We start from the raw sequence: 23,687 nt of genomic DNA on the forward strand, positions 1-23,687 counted from the left end.
TCCCTGACCTGGTGGAAGGGAGAGTGGTTAAAGGGTGCCCAGCACCTGGGGCTACCGCCCCCCACTCTCCACAGCCACAGTGGTTGGAGAGCTTCGAGAGGCCTGGGGCCTGGCTCTCATCCCTGGCAGCTGTCAGTAATCACTGTGGCTTGCTGTCCGGATGGACAGAGTTATCCCTGGGGAGGGGACAAGTGTCACACCCCGGGGGTAGAGTGGGCAACACCACTGTGTTGGTCATTGTGGTACTATCCTGCTCCTGGGATACATCTGTGAGCAAAGTAAGGTTAGGTGCTGCACAGATGGGATCCGCCGGTAAGGAGAAAGGTTCCCCATGGGTTGGCTTAGTGGGCCCTGAGAGTATGGACAGAGGGATCCAATTGGAGTCAGGAAGGCGAAGAACTGGAGCATGCCCCTGCTGTTGTGGGCCTGGGTCCTTGTTCTGTAGCCTCAAACAGGGAAGTACATCAGGATAGTGATTGTTCTCCCCTGGCTTTAGGCTGGTAGGGGGTCATGTTGGACCTGGCTTTTTGACAGGGACATCCCCAAACTTTTTGCCTCCTTCCTCCTATTTTTCCTGACCTGTTGTTGTTGGCTTTTGACCTCTGGGCACTTTACCAATGCTAACCAGTGCTAAAGTGCATATGCTCTCTGTGTAAATTGTACTACTGATTGGTTTATCCATGATTGACTATTTAATTTACTTGTAAGTCCCTGGAAGAGTGCACTACATGTGCCTAGGGCAGGTAGATTAAATGCTACTAGTGGGCCTGCAGCACTGGTTGTGCCACCCACCTCAGTAGCCCCTTAACCTTGTCTCAGGCCTGCCATTGCAAGGCCTGTGTGTGCAGTTTCACTGCCATTTCGACTTGGCATTTAAAAGTACTTGCCAAGCCTAGAACTCCCCTTTTTCTACATATAAGTCATCCCTAATGTGTGCCCTAGGTAACCCCTAGAGCAGGGTGCTGTGTAGGTAAAAGGCAGGACATGTACCTGTGTAGTTATATGTCCTGGTAGTGTAAAACTCCTAAATTCGTTTTTACACTACTGTGAGGCCTGCTCCCTTCATAGGCTAACATTGGGGCTGCCCTCATACACTGTTGAAGTGGCAGCTGCTGATCTGAAAGGAGCAGGAAGGTCATATTTAGTATGGCCAGAATGGTAATATAAAGTCCTGCTGACTGGTGAAGTCGGATTTAATATTACTATTCTAGAAATGCCACTTTTAGAAAGTGAGCATTTCTTTGCACTAAAATCTTGTTGTGCCCTTCAATCCACGTCTGGCTAGGTTTAGTTGACAGCTCCTTGTGCATTCACTCAGACACACCCCAAACACAGGGTACTCAGCCTCTCTTGCATACATCTGCATTTTGAATGGGTCTTCCTGGGCTGGGAGGGTGGAGGGCCTGCCCTCACACAAAGGACTGCCACACCCCCTACTGGGACTCTGGCAGACAGGATTGAACTGAAAGGGGGCTTGGTGCATTTCTTAGACACTCTTTGAAGTCACCCCCACTTCAAAGGCACAACTTAGTATAAAACAGGGCCTCTGCCCTACCTCATCAGACACTTGCTGGAGAAGAAACCTGAACCAGAAACTACATCCTGCCAAGAAGAACTGCCTGGCTGCTCAAAGGACTCACCTGTCTGCTTTTCTACAAAGGACTGCTGCCTTGCTGTTGGCCTGCTGCCTTGCTGAACTCTTGCCTGGCTGTAAAAGTGCTCTCCAAGGGCTTGGATAGAGCTTGCCTCCTGTTCCCTGAAGTCTCAGGACCAAAAAGACTTCTCTCTTCCTCTTGGACGCTCCGTGCGCCAAACTTTTCGACGCACAGCTTGTTCCGCGGCAAGAAAAACGCCGCACACCGACGCTGATCAACGCGACGCCTTCGGGACAACCGAAACTTTGACGCACAGCCTCGCAAGGACATCGCCGCCCGACTTCCAGGGAGAAATCGACGCGACGCCTGCCGTGAGATCAAAACTTTGACGCACGGCCTCGCAAGGACAACGCCGCCCGACTCCGCAGGAGAAATCGATGCGACGCCTGCCGTGAGATCGAAACTTCGACGCGCAGCCCCGCAGAACGACGCGCAGCCGGAAAACAAGCAGGAAAATCCACGCACAGACCCGGGACATCTGGTAATCCCCGCGACCTACAGAAAGAGACTGTCCGCGCGCTGGAAAACAACGCTCGACTTCCCTGCGTGGAAAATAACGACGCAAGTCCGTGTGTGCTGGGGAGAAATCGACGCACACACCCTTTTTCCACGCATCTCTTCCTTTGTGGCCCTCTGAGGAGATTTTCCACCAGAAACCAGGTACTTTGTGTTTGAAAGAGACTTTGTTTACTTTCTAAAGACTTAAGACACTTTATATCACTTTTCAGTGATATCTTTACAAATTCATATTGCAACTTTGATCGTTTTGACCTGAAGATACCGAGATAAATATTATATATTTTTCGAAACACTGTGTGGTGTATTTTTGTGGTGTTATGCTATGGTGTTGTATGATTTATTGCACAAATGCTTTACACATTGCCTTCTAAGTTAAGCCTGACTGCTCGTGCCAAGCTACCGGAGGGTGAGCACAGGTTGATTTTGGACTGTGAGTGACTTACCCTGACTAGAGTGAGGGTTCTTGCTTGGACAGAGGGCAACCTGACTGCCAACCAAAAACCCCATTTCTAACACTGATGATGTAGTTTGCGGGGGTGCAAGGTCTTTTCTGAAATATGCCATACACTGCAATAATAGCGTTAGTTTCTAATCTTTTAATATATATTTGATTTCAGCTTTTAGATAATCTGTATTTTGTATCTTTGAATATGTTTTATTGATTAATTATGTGTTTTATGGTTGTATTGATATAACCGAATAACATGAACTGAACGGAACTGTTTAAAACATTGGAATAATACCTTGTTTTTAATAAATCGTTGTGCCATGCTAAGTGTTGTTTTCCCCCTAAATAGTTCAAATGAGGACACTTTCGTAGAAGAATGTGGAGTGGTATGATAAAGCCAAAGTATGGAGCATACAGCATTTTGAACAATGCACTTACTCACTATAGCCCATTCGATACAGTTGCCCAGGACTCTATTAATACATTAATACGTTCTACAAGCCCATTCGTTTGTGGGTGATATAGTGAACTCTTCAAATGCTTTATTCCTCCTTGATACAAACATTTATGAAATTCCTCACTGATAAACTGCACTCCATTGGCATTTATAATAGGAAACAGGAAACCTTCTCTTAAGAAAACATCTTTCAAAAAGTCTATGACATTTTTGCATGTAGGATTACTTATGAAACATACCTCTGGCCACTTAGAATAATAGTCAACCAGAACAACAGCAAATCTATATGTAGATGGTAACATATTAAATGGACCCACTAGGTCAATTCCAACTTTTTCCCATGCTCTAGTTGGAAATTCAATTGGCTGCAAAGGGGTATTAAACCTCTTCTCCGCATTGCTGCAGAATTGTGCAGACACCGACATATTAATTTGTCATTTCCTCCACACCTGGCCACCAGAAATTCTCATGTACTCTACGCTTGGTTAAGGTCTTGCCCAAATGATCCTCATGCACCCCACACATTATTATTTTCCTTAATCTCTCTGGAGTCACAAACCTCTCTCCATGCAAGAGCAGCCCTTCTTCTACTGACAGTTCAGATGAAATTTTAAGAAACGTTTGAAATTTATACAGGGTATTTTTTCCTTTGGGTCACCTTTTTAACAAACTCCATAACTTGTAAAAATGAATCATCCTTGCTGAATTCTTTTCTCCACTTTTCATCACTTATAGCACATATGTTTTCTAACTCAACAGCTGTAATGAAGTAACTTTCTTATTCTTCTTCAATAATATCATGGTCACTTTCTCCATGGGAAACTGGGAAAGGAAATCTGCTCTACCATTCTTATTACCAGGCAAGTACGACACTTCAAAATCATATTGTAGTAGTTTGGTGGACAATCTGACAATGCAAGGAGTATGGTCTTTGACCTTGTGTCCTTATAATATGGAGACTAATGGTCTGTGATCATTACATAACACAAAATGATTACCTCAAAAGAAAGGATATAACTTACTGATTGCCCACCAGCATGCATAAGGTTCTTTCTCAATGACAGAGAAATTCAGTTTGGCTCCTCTTAACACCCTAGATGCATAGCCCAATGTGTCTTCCACACCACCTTCGTTTTAAGTGAGCACAGCACCCAACCCAAATCCACTAGCATCAACTGTGATAATGCATGTTTCTTTTGGGTCAAACAGTTTTAACATTTTTGTAACTGCCAATTGCATTTTTATCCACCCAAAAACTTACAAGCAGCTTTTGTTCCACACAAACGTAAAATGTTTCTTCAACGTGTTGGATAAAGGCACAACATTTGTTGCATAATCGGGTATGAATCATGAGTAGAACTCACAGAGATCAAAGAATGACTTGAGGTCATTCTTATCAACATGTGGTGACACTTCAAACTATCACTGTGGACCATATAACATAGATAGAAAATATTTCCCAATTTAATTCCTTATTATTAGGCAATTGGTGTGCCTATCACTGTAGGAAAATCTTCTGCAACTGTTTGATAATGTGGAAAGTGAAGAGGTGGGAGAAAAACATCTCACTCTTCAAAATGTTTGCCAGACAATGCACACGTAGAGTCTGTTCAATGGTACTTAGGGCATGTTATGGAAAAGGTGTGCTTGACACAGTGCAACTGCACCAATATGAAGCAATAGTTTCCCCACGTAGAAGCCTATGGTCTCACAGACACCAATGTCAAGAAACAATATTCCCATATGACACTGCCGCAAGTTGCTTCACAAGACACACTGCTCCCAAATGATGCTGCAGCGCATTGCTCAGCGGTAGCGGTTGACATGCTAACGGCCCCTCCTGTTTCATTCCGTCACAGTCACACGCATGCGCACTGACTGTATTAAGAGGATCTTCCACTAGGCCATGAAATGAGACACCTCACCGCCTCACTCTGTAGTGGAGTGTCTTACAACTTAACACAGTGTCCGTAAAGCAGCCTGGAATGAATGTAGAAAACTAATGCTGCAGTCAGACGTTATCACAGTTGCCAGTAAGAAGGAAAATAATTTGGATATCCTCGCCGTGGGTTCAACAGTCTTTTCCTTTCCTCAACTCATTGCCAAATTTCTTCTAGTAGTCACACCGCACACAGTGGTTAATGTATTCAATGCTTTAAGGATCAGAAAAGACATCACAACTCATTGTCACAATAGCCAGCCTTCAACTGCCTTTACATAGTTAGATTTTTTACCAACATTCCAAACAGAATCTCATTACATAACAATAGCCATTGCAGGGACCTAGCACTGGCTTCTACATTATCCTTCATCTTTAATCATACCAAATAGCATGTATGAACTCATAGCAACCAAACAGTAAAACAGAGCTTAAGTTTCCATAAAGTAACCCTGTACCTCATTATAAAGGTCCACAGAAATAAAATTAAAAATAACAAAAGATGAGAGGAAAACCTATACCATAATAAATTGTGAACACAACACCTTACTAAAGGTGCAAACATAACACTAGTGCTCACACATACATAGACCACATGGTGAAGGAAAACATTATGAACAGAGACGAACAGAACAATCACCCATATGGACACCACCTATATCAGCGATATCTAATGGGTACTTTCTGCTGGCAAGTACCCCTTTGAGCACCTAACAGACTCTGGACCACTTTGTTTTCATCCCTTGAGTTTTTGATGTCCGTGTCATTCTTAACCATGTGTGGCACTTTAGGAACAACATACATATCACTGGCTACTACAGTCTTGCAAGCTCACACCCTTCCCTAGAGAGGCCATTTGCCTACATTATGTGAACAGGCCTCCGTATAAAACAGCATGAGGCTGCTGGGAATTCAAGGCACTGTATGTCTCTATAATGTGCGTTATTAATCCTTCTAATGGATTATGTTTTCAACCACTTTATAGAATTAGATCAGGGAAAGCAGCATTTAGGAAAGTAATGAAAGAACCTTATTCATAAAGGCCATTTTGCAAAGTTCATATGAAACAGTCATCAATACCTATTTCAATGAAGTGTGTACTAGAGAACCCCCTGCTGCCCCGATTGGTGGCATAGTTTCGTGTTACTAGAAGGGGACATTTTAAAGACCTACCTTTTAAAGTTAATTTTTTTGTTTTTGTTTGGGTGTGCTCTTCTTTCTTATATAGTATACCTTTTCATGTTTGTATTTTAAATGTTAATGTGCTATGTTTAGTGGTATTGTGTAGTTATGTGGTATTTCTATACAGCAAACAGAGCCAAGAGGCAGGGGAGGGCTGTACAGTGTCAAAGACAAAGATAAAAATCAATGAGTGGAGGAGAGGCAGGTCGTTTGTGGAATTTAAATTCATTGTGATTTATTTATTGTTCTTTAAGAATATGCATATTCAGCCAATTCCTAAATTGAAACAGCATTGGATTTGTCTGGATGGATATAAAGATGTTATTCCAGATCCTTGGTGCACAGATGGAAATGGCTTACTGCCTTGTTTTGTATCTGTTTTACACTTCTCAGTCTTCAGTCTGGTGGTTTACTGGCTGTGTAGGGAACCACCAGCCATGGTGAACCTATCTATAAGATATTCAGGGCTACTGGTCATGATGGTTTTGGAAATGATGCAGCTGGTTACAAAGGTGGCAGTGGGAGCCAATGGAGTTCCATCAGGATGGGGATGATGTGATCATATTTCTACAAACCCTGGATGAAGCATGCTGCGGTATCTAGAATGCCCTTCAATGGTGGATGTGTAGAGCCTGTGAGGCCATGGAGAATGTTGTTACCACAATCCAGAGGCAAGGTTAAGACTGCTTAATCAGCAGTTCTCAAGTCATTTTATGGAAGAAAAGATTTTTCTTTCTTTAGAAGAACACAGGTGCAAGGCCTATCTTTTTGTTGTTGGCCTTTTTGTGTTTCTTGAGGGTGAGGTTGGTTTTCGGAAATAATCCAAGTGACTTGGCATTCGTTGAAAGTTGAGTTCAAAGCCATGAAGGTTCATGTCATTGAGACAGGTATGTGTTGTGTCTTGTTTGTTGTTCTTGGCAAATATCAAGAATTCAGTCTTGGTTGGGCTGAGTTTCAGGTAGGTTTTGAACATCCAGGGCTGAAAGAGGTACAGACAGTGGTTGATGTGCTTTGTATCTAAACCAGAGGAGACTTTAAAGTAGAGTTCTTTATCATCTGCATATTGATGAATCTCTATATAGGTTATAACGCCAACTAATAGTTTGTTATGGGTTGCAAAGAATTTTGATAGTTACAATTGTTCACGCACAAACTCGACTTAAACTCTTAAATAAAACACAATTTTAAACCATGAGAAATGACTTCCTACTTCACACATTGGAAAAAGCTGTAGTAACCTGTCATAAGAAAGTTCTTTTTTAACTGCCAACAAAGTCACAGGAGCTGCGTCGATCCGGTGGACGATGCAGGGAAACTTCTGTCGCATGGCAGGTGCTGCATCAATTCTTCTCACAGGAAGTCGGGCAGCGTTGGTCCAGCTCGGCTATGCGTCGATCAAGTGAGCCTTGCATTGAAGTTCCAGTCGCAATGCTGGCGTTGTGTCAATCTCCTCTCGGGAGCCAGACTGCATTGTTCCGGTTCGGCGTGTGGTTATTTTCTCACTGCGATGCAGGCTGTGCGTCGATTCCAGCAAGCTGTGCATCGTTTTTCGTCGCACAAGAAATTCTTTGCAGAGATGAAGTCTTTTTGACATTGAGACTTCAGAAAACAGGAGGCAAGCTCAATCCAAGTCATTGTAGGGCACTTCTCAGCAGAGCCATAGGGCAGCAAGGCAGCAGGGCAACAGCAAGGCAGCAGTCCTTTTCAGCAAAGAAGTCAGGTGAGTCCTTTGAGCAGCCAGGCAGCTTCTCTAGGCAGGTTGCAGGTTCTCCTTCAGAGTTTCTTCCCCAGTGGTATCTTGTCCAGAAGTGTCTGTAGAAGTGTCCAAGTTGGAAGAGTCAGATGCCCTGTTTAAATACCCAAATGTGCCTTTGAAGTGGGGGAGAATTCAAAGAGTGGTTTAGAAGTGCAAAAGGCCCCCTTTTAGTTCCATCCTGTCCGCCAGGGTCCCAGTAGGGGGGTTGGCAGTCCATTGTGTGAGGGCAGGCCACTGTCCTTTGACATGCAAGTGTCAGGCCCTCCACCCTCCCAGCCCAGGAAGACTCATTCAGTGTGCAGATGCGTGCAGGTGTGACTGAGCATCCTGTATTTGGGGTTGTCTGAGTGAAATGCACAAGGGAGCTGTCAACTAACCTAGCCAGACGTGAATTGTAAGGCACAGAAGGATTTGAGTGTAGAGAAATGCTCACTTTTTAAAAGTGGCATTTCTAGAATACCAATAATAAATCCAACTTCACTAATAAGCAGGATTTTCTATTACTATTCTGGCCATACTAAATATTACCTGGTTACTCCTTTCAGATCAGAACCTACCAATCAAACACTATATGAGGGTAGCCCTAATGCTATCCTATGAAAGGAGCAGGCCTCAAAGCAATGTAAAACAAATTTAGGAGTTTTACACTGCCAGGATATATAGAACACACATATGCATTTTTAGAAATGGGGTCTTTGGTTGGCAGTCAGGTTACCCCCTGTCCAAGCAAGGACCCTCACTCTAGTCAGGGTAAAAGAGAATCACCCTCAGCTAATCCCTGCTTACCCCTTTGGTAGCTTGGCACGAGCAGTAAACTTAATCTCAGAGTGCTAGGTGTAAAGTATTTGTGCCAAACCACACAGTAACTTAATGAAAATACTGCAAAATGACAGAACACAGGTTTAAAAAAATTGAGAATATTTATCTAAACAAAACAAGACCAAAACGACAAAAATCCACAATACACAAGTCAAGCTATCATTAAAAATGCAAAAAGAGTCTTCATGTAATTTTAAACACTACACTAACGCTATTAGTGTGAAAATGTATCTTGGACGCGTCAAAAATAACCCAGCACGGGTGAGTGTGCATCAAACAGGGCTTGCAATGCGACGATTTGACTCACGAGCGAGACCTTGAGTCGTTTCTCCTTCAGTTGGGTCGGCATGCGTTGTTTCTTTTCTCCATAGGAGAGCGATGCATTGATCTGGTCAGCACTCTCGGTCCAGGCAGGCCTTGCGTCATTTTTACATGCCCAGCGGTGTTTGCTTCAGAAATTCAGCCGCACGATAATCCGAAAACCACGCATCGCCAGTTGCAATCTCACCATCCTCCGTCAGCGATGCTGCGCCTCATTTCTCCAGCGCGGGCGTCGATCTTCCGGTCGCATTGCAGGTGAGCGTCAATTTTTTCAGCCGTGAAGTCTGCGTCTTGTCGATTTTTCAGCTGCAGATCGGACTGGCATCAATCTTTTCCCCGCACGTGGTCTGTGTATTTCTCACTCTTGGGCTGCCAGCTTCTTTTCTCAGCATCCCAGGAACTGGATGGGCACCACTTGGCAGAGTAGGAGTCTCAGCAGAGGCTCCAGGCGGTGGCAGAGAGAAGTCTTTGCTGTTCCTGAGACAACAGGAGGCAAGCTCTAAATCAAGCCCTTAGAGTGTTCTTCACAAGAAGGAAGGTAATACAAAGGCAAGTCTTTATCCTCTAGCACAGACAGAAGTAGCAACTGCAGGATAGCTCCACAAAGCACAGTCACAGGCAGGGCAGCTCTTCTTCCTCAGCTCTTCAGCTCTTCTCCAGGCAGAGCTTCCTCTTGGTTTTCAGAAGTGTTCTAAATTCTGTGGTTTTAGGAGCCCTTCTCATACCCATTTTGCCCTTTGAAGTAGGCTTACTTCAAAGAAAAGTCTTCCTTGTTTGTGAAATCCTGTCTTGCCCAGGCCAGGCCCCAAACACACACCAAGGGTTTGGAGACTACATTGTGTGAGGGCAGGCATAGCCCTTTCCTGTGTGAGTAACCACTCCTCCCCTCCCTCCTAGCACAGATTGCTCGTCAGGAAATGCAGACTACACCCCAGCTCCCTTTTGTGTCACTGTCTAGTGAGCGGTGCAACCAGCCCAATTGTCAAACTGACCTAGACAGGGTAATATACAAACAGGCAGAGTCACAGAAATGGTTTAAGCAAGAAAATGCTCACTTTCTAAAAGTGGCCGTTTCAAACACACAATCTCAAAATCAACTTTACTAAAAGATGTATTTTTAAATGTGTGAGCTCAAAGACCCCAAACTCCACATATCTATCCGCTCCCAAAGGGAATCTACACTTTGATCATATTTAAAGGTAGCCCTGATGTTAACCTATGAGAGGGACAGGCCTTGCAACAGTGAAAACAAATTTATCAGTATTTCACTGTCAGGACATATAAAACACATTACTATGGGGGTCATTCCAACCCCGGAGGGCGGCGGGTGCCGCCCGCCGGGTGCCGCCCGCCGGGCGGAGACCGCCAGAAGACCGCACTGCGGTCAAATGACTGCGGTGGTCATTCTGACTTTCCCGCTGGGCCCGCGGGCGACTGCCAAAAGGCCGCCCGCCGGCCCAGCGGGAAAGACCCAGCAACGATGAAGCCGGCTCCGAATGGAGCCGGCGGAGTTGCTGGGGTGCGAAGGGTGCAGTGGCACCCGTCGCGATTTTCAGTGTCTGCAAAGCAGACACTGAAAATCATTATGGGGCCCTGTTAGGGGGCCCCTGCACTGCCCATGCCAGTGGCATGGGCAGTGCAGGGGCCCCCAGGGGCCCCACGACACCCGTTCCCGCCATCCTGTTCCTGGCGGTAACAACCGCCAGGAACAGGGTGGCGGGAAGGGGGTCGGAATCCCCATGGCGCACAGAGGATTCCCTGGGCCAGGGGAAAACCGGCGGGAAACCGCCGGTTCCCCTTTTCTGACCGCGGCTTTTCCGCCGCGGTCAGAATGGCCCAGGAAGCACCGCCAGCCTGTTGGCGGTGCTTCCGCGGTCGTTGGCCCTGGCGGTCGGTGACCGCCAGGGTCAGAATGACCCCCTAAATGTCCGACCTTTACCATACACTGCACCCATGCCCCTGGGGCTACCTAGGGCCTGCCTTAGTGGTCTCTTACAAGTAAAAAAAGGGAAGGTCAAATTTACAGTTTATATCTGAACACACAGACACTGCAGTGGCAGGTCTGAGCCATGTTTACAGAGCTACTAATGTGGGTGGCACAACCAGTGCTGCAGGCCCACTAGTAGCATTTGATTTACAGGCCCTGGGCACCTCTACTGCACTGTACTGGGGACTTACCATTAAATCGACTATGCCAATCATGGATGAACCAATTAAACATACAATTTACACAGAGAGCATATGCACTTTAGCACTGAGTTCAGAAGCCAACAGAAACAGGTCAGAAAAAATAGGAGGCAGGAGGCAAAAAGATTGGGGATGAGCCTTCAAAAGAGCAAATTCCAATAAACATGTCCTGCCTTTTACCTACATAGCACCCTTCCCTGTTGGCTATCTATGGCCTACCTTGGGGTGACTTATATGTAGAAAAAGGGGAGTTTAAGGCTTGGCAATCACTTTTAAATGCCAAGTCCAAGTGGCAGTGAAACTGAACACACAGGCCTTGCAGTGACATGCCTGAGTCATGGTTAAGGGCTACTTATGTGGATGGTTCACTGCGGGCCCACTAGTAGTATTTAATTTACAGGCCCTAGGCAAATGCAGTGCACTTTGCTAGGGACTTACAAGTAAATTAAATATGCCAATTGAGTATGAGCCAATGTGACCATGTTTTAGGGAGAGAGCATATGCACTTTAGCACTGATTAGCAGTGGTAAAGTGTGCAGAGTCCTAAAAACAGCAAAAATTAGGTTAGAAAAAGAGGAGGAAGGCAAAAAGTTTTTGGTGAGCCTGCAGAAAGGGCACTTCCAACAGTGAGGTTTCTTAATTTTACTTACATTTATCTCCCAAGCTAAATTTTGGTGGAGTTACGAATGGCAGATATATACTTACCTTAAAATTTATAAGAGGTCGATGTATTGGATAAAATATTATTATAGCTCGAGACTGCTGACCTCTAGTTACATAAAGCCAAATGAAATAGTAGGTATTTTCTGCGTACATACTCCTACATGACGTATTTGAAAATACTTCCAAATTGTAGTAACTGTTAGTCACGCGCCTTGTCTACGAGCAAAGCTATATGGAAAGTTGGTAAAATCGTATCTAAAGAATTGGGTTGAAGCTAAGGAAATGATCGCATCACAAGATCACGTTTGAAGCTGGTGTTTTAACTTTTAACCATTGGTGAGTATTAAAACTGTTTTAAAAATACCACTGTAAAAGGCAGACTTGTATATTTGAAATTCCTGGGCCTGGTCTAGGTAATTGGCCCAAAAAGAAGCATGGGTTCTAAGCCAGGCTCAAAGACATGTAGGTTTTCTGTAGGCATTATAACTTAGCCCTCTGTTTTACTGAGGGATCATCACTTCAGCTTGATGTGAGAGTGAAGCACTGTACTCAAGCCGTTTTGCTTGTGACAGAGGTATAAGGCAAGGCCTCAATTTTGCACCATTGCGCTCTATTTTAAATCTGACATAGAAATGTATTACAGCTAAAGATCAACCCTTGAAAAATAAGGAACAAACTACCTATCAAATCCATTTGCCAACTAACCCACCGTTAAGGTCCGGCTCCAAGCTATTTTTACAGCATTAAAACGAGTATGCCTTTAGACGACTTACAATACGTCCGAAAACAATGAAAACCGTGCACTTTTGTAGACTAAGTGCAATTAAAGCGCCTTGAAATTGAGCAGGGTAAAGACTATGTACGTCTGGGCTTTCTATTTGGGGGAACATCTGGCTGAGTTCAACACTTTAATACAAAGCTTACAAACAGTCGTTTAGAATTTGGCTAACCTCCTAGAAGGCTGCACCCCAATGTTGGCGAAAACAATCTTCACTGTCCCAAGCTACGCAGCTTGGCCATAAGTGTTCCTAGGCAACAGATACCTTCAAAAATACCACCCAAGGAATGATCTCACATCTCACCGGATTAGCACAGTCGTAGATCCTGTTTCATATGTATATTAATAAATATTGGATGCTCATCTTGTCTCTAAAACACTAATTTACTGATTGGGCCCTGAATGATGTCACTGGGTGCAAGCACATTACAGCACATTTAACTTTTTCACCAGGCAATAAGTGTTTTTGCCTCCAATGTATTCCTTTTTAAAAATAGGATTTAACCTGTGCAAACGGTGTTTGTATCTACTTTGTGTATGAAGATTTCCCATGTTTTATTGACTTTTTGTATCAGAATGTACCAACAACTGGAACATTCAATGTGCAGAAGTCCAACCAACAGCGTTCATGCTTTTGTGCTCTATTGAGGGATATGTGGAAGTACAGTTGAATATTTTTAATTTTGTGTTTATGGAAAAAAAAATTTTAACATTTGATATGCAAATAGCACTTTAGTCATCTGCACTTCATGGATTTACCTTTCAAATAGAAAAACATTTAATAAAAAATATAAATGAAATAATGGACCAGCCACTTTGATTGTCTATATTAAAAAGAAGATAATCAATTTCGTGATTTTGTTAAGGAGACAGAACGTTTAAAGGAATGCCCTCCTTTGTTAAAAAACACATAATCTCTATAGAACTCACATCTTTGAAGCTTACACTTAAAGGTCAGATAACAATGGGCACTGATTGAAATTCTGATGTGCATGTGTTACTTAGCTTTAATGAAGGGGCTGCAGAGTGATTTTGGCTGACAGCAAAATGCACTGTCATGCTTAGAGACCAATTAGATGGTGAAAGGAAATCAGAGCAAGGCAAGGTCTCCCATTAGATAAAATCCATACTTCACATGGATGGCATAATATTCCTGTCAAATACAAAATGTAAAGGTTTGAAATTGGCCTTCTTGCCAGGGTCACATCCAAAATTCCCTCCCACCCAATTTGGTTGAATCTGTTTGCTTCAGGACTCTGCACTTTACAACTGATAACCAGTGCCAAAGTGCTTATGTGCTCTGTCGCTAAAACATGGAAAAATTGGCCTACACTTAATTGGCACATTTAATTTACTGGTAAGCCCCTTGTAAATGGTACTGCATGTACCCAGGGTCTGTAAATTAAATGTTCCAAGTGGACCTGCAACATTCATTCTGCCATCCATTATAGTAGCATTTCAAAATATGCCTTAGGCTTGCCACTTCAGCCTGTAGTGCAGTTTTAGAATGCCATTTTAACCTAGAAAAAAAAACTTTTCACAGGCCTCAATCTGTCTTTTTAAAATCTATTTGTCACTCCTAAGGTAGGCCTGAAAAGTGCATAGGTCAGAGTGCATTGTATATGAAAAGTAGAGCATGCATGTTTAAGTTTTACATGGCCTGGCAGTGAAAAACCTGTAAAGTCATTGGCCAGTTTTAAAGCATATCTCTGTCATTGGTTAAAACTTGGTTACCTTACTATAAATATTAAGTGGTAACTTTAGATTGGAAGTAGATAGACAAAATATGTTTACACTCAAATGAATTGTAATCTAAACATTCTCTATAATGGTGAACTTAGATTTTAATTTACAATCTTGAAAACACCATGTTTTAAAAGTTGTCATTTTCTTGCCTTTATCTAATATGCCTTTCTGACAGTAGTCAGGGTCACATGACTCTGCTGTTGTGGGTTGCTTCCAGACAGTGAGACAAAGGAAGCCTCTTCGTGGGAAGGATGGCTTGGGCAGACACCGGGCCTGCACCCCTAGACAGTTGGGAGCCAAAGCGAGGTAGGCCAGAGGAACTGTCCAGAACAAGTTTGGGAGTGGGCCATGGGTTGCAACCCCCACAAAGGCTGACACCTGGGATAAAAGGTGGTAGTATCAGACCCCACTGCAGATAACTCCTGGACCTGTGGATGATTCAGAAGAAGAACTGCCCTGTTGCCCTGTTGTTATAAGTACAACCTTGCTGCCCTGCTGTCTGAGGAAGGAGACAGGACCTGCCCCCCCTGAACCCAGGACCACCAGAATGACTCTAAGGGCCAATTATGTAGCCACCTGTGCAAGCTACAGGGGCACTCCAAGGTTCTAGATGCTTTACTGCACCTGACAAGCTGACAAGTACCTACAGGACTTGCCTTGAACCCTGCTGTTGGTCTATGCTGGAGTGAGTCCTAACCCAACAGTGGTTCCCCACAGGCCTTGGACTCTTGGAAGTTGTGTTGGTGGTACTCTTCTTACCTAACACTAAAAGCTGGGACATAGAAACTTTTTCAAGAAATTTTGCTTTGAGAACTGACAGGAGACAAGAACCTACCTGCAATCAAATCCAACAAAGGTTTATCGCTGATGGGATTGACTTCGCTGTAGCTCCCACTAAGTTCTCTGCAGCTGCAAATCCTCTTCATCTGCACCTCTCAACATAGGCATCCAGCTGTGTGGAGCACTCGTGAGGAGGAATCCCAAGCTCCAGAAAACCCTCTAAGTCCAAAGGTAGAAATCTTCACTGGGTTCAGTGATGACCAGCACCCCATCAACCACAACAGTGGTCTCCTTGCCCTGAAAACTCATCTTTTTTTCCTCTGAGTTTTCCCGCCTTTCCCAACAGCTTCACCAAGGCTTTATTTAGGGGCTCCCTGACATCGACAACCTCCTCTTGACTACAGCCTGCTGCTTTGACCTGCTGAAGACTCTACCTTCTCCAAGACTTTTTCAAGAAATATTTTGAATCCTAAAACAACGTGAACCCAGTACTTGTAGTTGGCTTTGTCCAGTGCGCCCCGATGTCAATGATCTCTCGGGTACAGCCGCCTGCCTTGCCCTGCTGAAGACTCTACTGTCTCCAAGACTTTTTCAAGACATTTTCCAAATCTGAAGGCAGCTCCTCTACCTGGGTGTATCTGCTACTTGCAGCAAACTGTGGTTCATCACGGTCGGCCTTAACTTGTGACTTTGACCCATCTCACGCAAACATGTAACTGTACTAGGATTTAAATCATTTTGATCATTTTATTTATTAAAATGTACTCAATTTTTTTAAGTTGGTTTAGAATTTTTCTTGTGTGTGTTTTCACTGTATTACTGTTTATGTGTTACATAAATACTTTACACATTGCTTCTGAGGTAAGCCCTACTGCTTTTGTGCCAAGTTACCAGAGAGTCAAGCATAAGTTAACTTAGGAACTTTTTTGGTTCACCCTGACAAAGATTGTAATTGTTGCCTGAATGCGTCTTCCTCCCCCCCAAAACCAACAACCCTGTTTCTTACATAAAGCTACTACTTCTTGTGCATAAAAGCATGCAAATGTAACATACGTGCATACATATATGCATACACACACACATACATGCATAAAGTACTTCCCAGCCCTTAAGTTTGATCAGGAATAGTCAGGGTTTTGGTGATCTGCTAAACTGAGGATGAGCTCCTTGGTTTAAAAGTTATTAAATGTGGAATTTGTTTCCCGTGCTGGGAAGACATAATAAAAACAGTTTGTCCTCCAATGCAAACTTTGTTAATGTTTAAACATTAAAGAGATTAAAGAATTGAAACCCACATCCCAGTTGGTAGAGTCGACAGGGTATATGACAGAAATTCTGCCGCCATATTAGAGAAATCTGGGTGAGCAGAGAGCCTTGACTGGAACCTCTTTGCAACTGGGGTTGTATTACAGAAAGTGCTTCGGGGTGCACCAGGCATGTACACCTCCTTTGTGCATCCTTGGGGCATTTATGTATTACAGAAGGTACTGCAGAATCTTTGTGGGTCCTTCTGTAGTACTGATAGCACTGGTGCACAGGTAGCGCTAGCGCTATCTCAAGAGGGTATTCCCTCATTAAGTAATTTCTTTGCGTCTGCGCCCACGACACATTAGGGAAGTGGGCACAAAGACAAAGAAGCTGTCTAGAGCGGATTTGAAGCAGCTGCTTCTTATTCCACTTGATGTACTGTCCCCAGGGCAGCAAGAGTTCACAACTACTCTGAGAGCAGTGTATTCTCCGTAATAGGGCACACTTCACCTGTATGGGTACGGCACAAACATTTAACCACTTGGGTGCCAAGGACGTAATGGTTACATCCTCAACTGCACTGCTCGGGTGTCGAGGATATAACCGTTAAGTCCTGGACATGGTCCACAAGGGGAGCACTAGTACTCCACCTGTGGGTCTCCCACCCACCTCCCCTGGGCAGTGATGGAAGGGAAATCATTTCCCCTTCCACCCCCAACCTCCCCTGCCCCCTCCAGTGACATCTGATTACGTCAGTGCGCGATTGCCCCCATCATGCTGCACAGCTTCCAGCGTGATCGGAGGAGATATGCTTGAATTTTAATTCCGATCGGGGATGCGGGAGATCAGAGAGTCACCAAAGGAAAGGAAAGGCTTTTAATTTCCTTCAATGTCTTTCTGAGCATTCCTGCAGCCTGATCGCATGGCAATCGGACTGAAGGAATGCCCACTAGACACCAGGCAGTTTGTTTACTTTGTTTTCCTTGGGCAAAGGCCGCTCCCCACGGGGACTTTTCTTTATTAGGCCTTTTCTGCCCCCCGGGGGTCAGTTTGGCCTATTTTAATTAGGGCGATCTGCCCCCAGCGGGGGCAGAAGCCACTAGGCACCAGGTATACATTTATTTACTTTTACAGGTGGGTAGCAACCCCTTAGGCAAGGGTCACTCCCCTAGGGGCAAATTTATTTTAGGCCATTTCTGCCCCTCTTGGTGGAAGATCGGCCTATTTTTACTTGCCCAATGTGCCCCCAAGGGGGGGGCCGAAACCACTAGACACCAGGGATTCTTTAATGTAACAATTTCACACAAGGGGAGCGACCCCTTAGCCAAGCGTTGCTCTCCTGGTAGGCAAATTTATTTTAGGCTATTTCTGCCCCCCTAGGGGGCAGATTGGCCTATTTTAATTAGGCCGATCTGCCCCCAAGAGGGGCAGATACCACTAGGCACTACAGATTTTTTTTTTTTTTTTTTACAGATGCAAGCGACCCCCTTAAGCAAGGGTCGCTTCCCCAGAAGTGCAATTTTATTCTAGGCCATTTCTGCCCACCTTGGGGGCAGATTGACCTACTTTTCTTAAACCACTAGACGCCAGGGATTTTTTTAATGCAACAATTTTGCAAGGATGGGGTAATATGGGTAGTGGATCAGGGGTACAAGATGGGGCAAGTACCCCCGATCCACTCCCCGGGGGAGGGGTCAGAAAGCCTACTAGATGCCAGGGAATTAAAAAGAAATAGTGGGGTGGTCCCTACCAACCAGTATGGGCATGGTCATGCCTCCACCCCAACTGAAGGTGGTAACAGTCTTTCAGCTCTCCCCGTACCCTAAAAGATCTTATTCCAATGGCACGCAAGAGGACATTTGAATATTTTTGGTTTTGATTTTACATTTAGGCCATGAGAGTTTGGCTAACTCTCAAAATCGTCCCACTTGGAATGGTGAGGCTGCACTTTTTGGACTTTGGGACGCTTCTATGTAGAAAAATAAATGAGACCTAGACACATCTGAAAACTAAACATCTGTGTGAGTCCAGGGTGGAGTGCTTCACATGAACCCTACACCATTTTCTTACCCACAATGCCTTGCAAACCTCCAACTTTGCTTGAAATTACACATTTTCCCCACATTTTTGTGATGGAACTTTCCGGAATCTGCAGGAACCCACAAAATTCCTGCCACCTAGCATTGTCACATCTATACCAATAAAAAGTCTGTCCCACTTCTCAGCCTAAAAATGTTTTTTTTCAAACTGCCCTTTTGGAACCTCTTTGGTTCCCCCTCAAGTTCGACATGTTTTTGGCTATTCCCTGGAACAGGCACTTGGCCCACCTACACAAGTGAGGTATAATTTTTATTGAGAGACTGAGGGGAACGTTGGGTGGTAGGAAATTTGTGGCGGTGCGGTGATTCCACACAGCAATGTGGGGAAAATGTGACTTTGAGGATTCTGGGTAAGAAAACACAGGGTGATCCACGCAAGTCACACCTCCCTAGACTCTATCGGGTGTCTAGTTTTCAGAAATGTATGAGTCTTGTAGGTTTTCCTAGATGGCTGCTGAGCACAGGACCAAAATTGCAGGTTCCCCCACTCCCTCTGCAAAAACAGGTCGTTTTGTATTTGATAATTTTGATGTCTCCACGTAGTATTTTGGGGCATTTCCTTTTGCGGGCAAAAGGCCTACCCACACAAGTGAGGTACCACTTTTATCGGGAGAATTGGGAGGATGATGGGTGGAAGGAAGTTTGTGGCTCCTCTCAGATTTCAGAACTTTGCAGCACAGACATATGAGGAAAAATGTTTTTTTGCCAAATGTTGATGTTTGCTAAAGATTCTGGGCAACAGAACCTGATGAGAGCATCACAAGTTACCTCATCCTAGGTTCACCTAGGTGTCTAGTTTTCAAAAATGTCCAGGTTTGATAGGTTTTCCTAGGTGCCGGATGAGCTAGAGGCCAAAATTCACAGCTAGACATTTTGCAAAAAACAGGTCACTTTTCTTTGGGAAAATGTGAGGTGTCCATGTTGTGTTTTGGGGCGTCGCGGGCACTAGGCCTACCCAGACAAGAGGTACCATTTTTATCGGGAGACCTGTGGGAATACTGGGTGGAAGGAAATTTGTGGCTTTCTAACACCAAAATGTAAGGAAAAAGTGTTTTTTTGCCAAATTTTGAAGTTTGCAAAGGATTCTGGGTAACAGAACCTCGTGAGAGCACCAAAAGTTATCCCATCCTGGGTTGTCCTATGTGTCTTGGTCTCAAAAATGCAGAGGTTTGATATGTTTTCCAAGGCGCCGGCTGAGCTAGAGACCAAAATTCACAGCTAGGCACTTTCCCAAAAAAAGTCACATTTCAATGTAAAAATGTGATGTGTCCATGTTGCATTTCCTGTCGCGGACAATAGGCCTACCCACACAAGTGAGGTTCCATTTTTATCAGGAGACTTGGGGGAACACAGAATAGAAGAATAAGTGTTATTGCCCCTTGTCCTTCTCTACATTCCTTCCTTCCAAATGTAAGCAAGTGTGTAAAAAAGACGCCTATTTGAGAAATGCCCTCTACTTCACATCCTAGTATGGGGACCCTAGAATTCAGAGATTTGTAAATAACCACTGCTTCTCAACACCTTATCTTGTGCCCATTTTGGAAATACAAAGGTTTCCTTGATACCTATTGTTAGAAATGGGTTATTTGGTTGGCAGTCAGATTACCCCCTGTCCGAGCAAGGATCCTCACTCTAGTCAGGGTAAGTCACACACATTCCAAATTATCCTGTGCCCACCCTCTGGTAGCTTGGCACTGAGCAGTCAGGCTTAACTGAGAAGGCAATGTGTAAAGTATTTGCACAATAAATCATGCAATAACACAGTATAACACCACAAAAGTACTCCACACAGTGATTAAGAAAATATAGAATATTTATCTGGTTAAATGCAGGTCAAAACAATCACTTTAGAAAATGATAAAAACAGCCTTTAACAAGTGTCTCTTGCAAGCACAAAGTGCCTTGTTTACATTCAAATTCTCCGCAAAGGACTGCAGAGGAGGAGATGTTTGGAAAACGGGGAGGTGTACATTGGTTACTCCGGGCGCACACAGACAATGTGTCGATAATTTTCCACGCAGGGAAGGCTTTGCATCGATTTCCGATGCACTGACTTGGATCCTCTTCAGGTTGCAGGATATTTTGGCGTCCCGGAGACGATGTGGAGAAATCCTGGGTGTGCAGGATGAAGTAACAGGAGTTGCATCGGTCCGGTAGGCGATGCAGGAAATTTCTGTCGCACGGCAGGCACAGTGTCAATTCTTCTTGCAGGAAGTCGGGCTGTGCCATTCCACCTCTGCTATGCGTTTCTCCAGGGGGCTGTGCGTCAAAGTTCCAGTCACAACGCTGGTGCTGCGTCGATCTCTCAGGGAGCCGGGCTGCGTTGTTCCGGTTTGTTGTGTAGTGATTTTCTCAAAAGGAGTTCTTTGCAGGATGAAGTCTTTTTGGTCCTGAGACTTCAAGGAACAGGAGGCAAGCTATATCCAAGCCCTTGGAGAGCACATCTCAGCAGACCCAGAGGGCAGCAAGGCAGCAGGGCAACTGCAGGAAAGCTGTCCTTTGCAAAAACACAGTCAGGTGAGTCCTTTGGGCAGCCAGGCAGTTCCTCTTGGAAGGTTGCAGGTCCTGGTTCAGAGTTTCTTCACCAGTGGTATCTTGTCCAGAAGTGTCTAACTTCAGAAGTGTCTAAGTTGGTAGGGTCAGGGACCCTGCTTAAATACCCAAATGTGCCTTTGAAGTGGGGGAGACTTCAAAGAGTGGCCTAGAAGTGCACAGGGTCCCCTTTCAGTTCCATCCTGTCTGCCAGGGTCCCAGTAGGGGGTTAGGCAGTCCACTATGTGAGGGCAGGCCACTGTCATTTGACATGTAAGTGTCAGGCCCTCCACCCACCCAGCCCAGGAAGACCCATTCAGTGTGCAAATGTGTGCAAGTGTGACTGAGTATCCTGTGTTTGGGCTTGTCTGAGTGAAATGCACAAGGGAGCTGTCAAGCAACCTCGCCAGACGTGGATTGTAAGGCACAGAAGGAGTTAAGTGGAGAGAAATGCTCACTTTCTAAAAGTGGCATTTCTAAAATAGTAATATTAAATCCAACTTCACCAGTCATCGGGATTTTGTATTACAATTCTGGCGATCCTAAATATGACCTGGTTACTAATTTCAGATCAGAATCTACCACTCAAACAGTATATGAGGGTAGCCCTAATGTTAGCCTATGAAAGGAGCAGGCCTCACAGCAAAACTAATTTAGGAGTTCTACACTACCAGGAGATATATCCTACACAGGTATATGTCCTGCCTTTTACCTACATTGCACCCTGCCCTATGGGTTACCTAGGGCCTACCTTAGGGGTGATTTATTTGTAGAAAAAGGGGAGTTTAAGGCTTGGCAAGTACTTTTAAATGCCAAATGGAAGTGGCAGTGAAACTGCACACACAGGCCTTGCAATGGCAGGCCTGAGGCATGGTTAAGAGGCTACTTATGTGGGTGGCACAATCAGTGCTGCAGGCCCACTAGTAGCATTTAGATTAAATAAGCCAAATGGGTATGAACCAACGTCACCATGTTTTAAGGGAGAAAGCAATTGCACTTTAGCACTGGTTAGCAGTGATAAAGTGCGCAGAGTCCTCAAACCAGCAAAGATAGTGTCCAAACAGTGGAGGGAGGCAGGAAAAATGTTAGGGGTGACCACCCTAAGGCTGTCAGGTCTAACACCTATTTTTCACTCTTTATATTTCACCAAATATATTGCTGTATACCTAGTATGCAATGAAAACCCATTTCATGGTGCAGCTAATTTATTGGCTCTGGGTTCTCGATGAAACTACAAGCCCTATCTATCTCCACAACCAGAAGAGTCCAGCAGACGTAACTGTATATTGCTTTTAAAAATCTGGCATAGCTGGAAAAAGTTATAGAAGAAAACGTGGACAGAAATGGCTCTTTTTTCACCTCGATTTCAATATTTTTTTTATTTTAGCTGTTACTTTCTGTAGGAAAACCTTGAAGGATCTGCACAAAAGACCCCTTGCTGAATTCAGAATTTTGTCTACTTGTTAGAAATGTTTAGCTATCCGGCATCCATTATTGGTTTCATACCCATTTCTGTCACTAACTGGAAGGAGGCTGAAAGCACAAAAAATAGTAAAAATGGGGTATGTTCCAGTAAAATGCCATAAGTATGTTGAACAATGTGGTTTTTTGGCTCAAGTCTGACTGTTCCTGAAAGCAGGGAAGATGGTGATTTTAGCACCATAAATCCTTTGTTGATGTCACATTCAGGGAAAAAAAGCATGCTTTCTTCTGCAGCCTTTTTTCCCATTTAAAAAATAAATAAATAAATAGCTGCATTTTGGCTAACTTCTTGGTCTCCTCCAGAGAAATCCACAAACTCTGGGTACCTCTAGAATCCCTTTGATGTTGTTAAAAAAGGACGCAAATTTGGCATGAGAAGCTTATGTGGACAAAATGTTATGAGGGCCTAAGTGTGAACTACCCCAAATAACCAAAAAAAGGCTTGGCACAGGAGGGGAAAAAGGCCTGGCAGCAAAGGTGTTAAAGGTGCACTATGGCTCAAACAGCAAAAGGGCACTCTGTGCGTAAGAAGAGCCCGATAACCATTGAAACAAGTTAATGACAGGAAAGAACATTTTAAATATGGTGCATACAAGGACTGAATGGAAAGGTTGGGCTATGAGAGTGACAATAAATGTAGTATAAGCTTCAGGTATGAGGCAAAAAAGAATAACATCTAATTCACAAGGGAAGCCAATAAGACCAAGGGCTCAAGGAGATCATTTACTATTGAAAACAGTAACGTTAGACATTTAAAAATGGTATTGTTTCCTCGACGCAATAAAACATGCGCTACACTAAACCCAGAAACCACATTTCCTAAATCCAAAACCCGTTCCATCTCTTCAAAAATCCAGAAAAAAACGCTACGTTAAGGGCCTATGGAGCAGACAACCCCGCTTTAGTCTAGTTCCCAGGGAAAAAATCCATTAATTAAAATGCTGCATCTCATTTTAATTTATTGAATCATTACAAATATTTCATCTTGCTAAGCTTTCATTTTACGAGTTTTTTGATTGATTATCGCTTATTAGGCAGGTTTATTGCAGTAGCTAGCAAACACCTCGGTTAGGAAG

At 44.1% G+C, this 23,687-nt stretch overlaps 1 protein-coding gene across 1 annotated transcript in view; it reads left to right on the forward strand.

Annotated features, from left to right (window-relative positions):
- Positions 1–23,687, forward strand: part of TAFA3 (TAFA chemokine like family member 3) — a 696,205-nt gene that overhangs the window by 489,957 nt on the left and 182,561 nt on the right. The window lies entirely within an intron of this gene.

The sequence above is a fragment of the Pleurodeles waltl genome, chromosome 6, assembly GCF_031143425.1.
Source record: "Pleurodeles waltl isolate 20211129_DDA chromosome 6, aPleWal1.hap1.20221129, whole genome shotgun sequence".
NCBI classification, from domain to species: Eukaryota; Metazoa; Chordata; class Amphibia; order Caudata; family Salamandridae; genus Pleurodeles; species Pleurodeles waltl.